Genomic DNA, 1,661 nt, shown 5'->3' with positions numbered 1-1,661 from the left:
TTATGCAAGTATGTCTATATTAATTATTATCTATTAATATAATATGTATACAAAGCTGCTTTCAGTTGTCCCACAGATCACTGATGCACTGTTCAATTTTACGTTTCTTTTTTCTCTCCAAATTTCATTTTGAATATTTTCTTCAATCTCACTAATTTGCTAAGTTTAATTTGCTATTAATCTCACCCAGTGTATATTTTATCTCAGACATTGTAGGTTTAATCTCTAGATTTGGGTTTTTAAAAATATCTTCTGGTAGTGCACCTGGCAGTCCCACGGATCTGTCTCTTGCTTCAGCAGTATTTGGATGGAACAGATCCGGGGATGCCCCTTCTACCAGCCTCCAACCACCCCTCCAAACTTTTTTCTAGTTGCAACTTTTGGAGCCATCTTCTCGGCCACCCTCTGCCTCTGGATCCAGCCAATATCCTATTTTGAGCTTCGTTCCTTATGACAGATCAACCATGAGCTCCCAGATTTGTCAGAATTATTCCACTGAGGTGGAGGCTGCTGACAACCAACAGCCTGGACAACGTGCATGTGCGGGCCTCCTACATCTACCTCTCTCTGGACTTCTATTTTGACTGCAAAGATGTGGCTCTGGAGGGCGTGGGCCCCTTCCTCTACAAGTTGGCTGAGGAGAAATGAGAGGGCGCTGAGCATCTCTTGAAGATGCAAAACCATGGTGGCGGCAGTGCCCTCTTCCAGGATGTGTAGAAGCCATCCTAAGATGAGTGAGGTAAAACCCTGGATGCCATGGAAGCTGCCCTGGTTCTGGAGAAGAACCTGAACCAGGCCCTTTTGGCTCTACATGTTCTGGGTTCTGCCCATGCAGACCCCCATCTCTGTGACTTCCTAGAGAACCGCTTCCTGGGTGAGGAGGTGAAACTCATCAAGAAGATGGACAATCACCTGTCTAACCTTCACAGCGTGGCTGACACCCAGGCAGGGCTGGGTGAGTATCTCTTTGAAAGGCTCACCCTCAAGTATGACTAACAGCCTCTGGAGCACAGCAGCCTTTCATGGGCCCCTCGGGCATCCCCCCCCTTCCGCCCCCGTGCCAGGACTTCTGCCTGAGCCACTCCCTAAAGCCACTACGCATCTTTTTAACCACCCTGGAGCCTTCTCCCAACCACGGACCAAATGGAAACAATAAAGCCTCTTGCAGCTGCTGGTAAAAAAAATCTTCCATGTTTCTACATAACGTTTGGAACATATGGAAAATACCATCTGGGGCGCCTGGGTGGCTCAGTTGGTTAAGCGACTGCCTTCGGCTCAGGTCATGATCCTGGAGTCCCTGGATCGAGTCCCGCATCGGGCTCCCTGCTCCGCGGGGAGCCTGCTTCTTCCTCTGACCCTCCCCCCTCTCATGTGCTCTCTCTCCGTCTCTCATTGTTGCTCTCTCAAATACATAAATAAATAAAAATCTTTAAAAAAAAAAGAAAAGAAAATACCATTTAATACCGTCTGCTAATTCCACATCTATACCAGGTCTGGCTTAACTTCAACTGATTGTTGTTTCTGCACAATGGTGCATATTTTCTTGCTTCTTTGTATACATGGTCGTGTTTGATTGGATGACCGACATTGTGAACTTTACCTTGTTGGGTGATAGACATTTTGGGATTTTTGTAAATATTCTTCAACATTGTTCTGAAATA

General features: G+C 46.2%; 1 pseudogene; it reads left to right on the top strand.

Annotated features, from left to right (window-relative positions):
* Positions 1-201: 201 nt before the first annotated feature.
* LOC112814801 (ferritin light chain pseudogene) lies at positions 202-996 on the top strand (annotated as a pseudogene).
* Positions 997-1,661: the final 665 nt, after the last annotated feature.

This window comes from Callorhinus ursinus, unplaced genomic scaffold (assembly GCF_003265705.2).
Source record: "Callorhinus ursinus isolate GAN/ISIS: 27379988/994484 unplaced genomic scaffold, GSC_fseal_2.0 scaffold6, whole genome shotgun sequence".
Classification (NCBI taxonomy): domain Eukaryota; kingdom Metazoa; phylum Chordata; class Mammalia; order Carnivora; family Otariidae; genus Callorhinus; species Callorhinus ursinus.
Note: the sequence above shows the minus strand (reverse complement) of the source record. Positions and strands in the feature narration are given on the sequence as shown.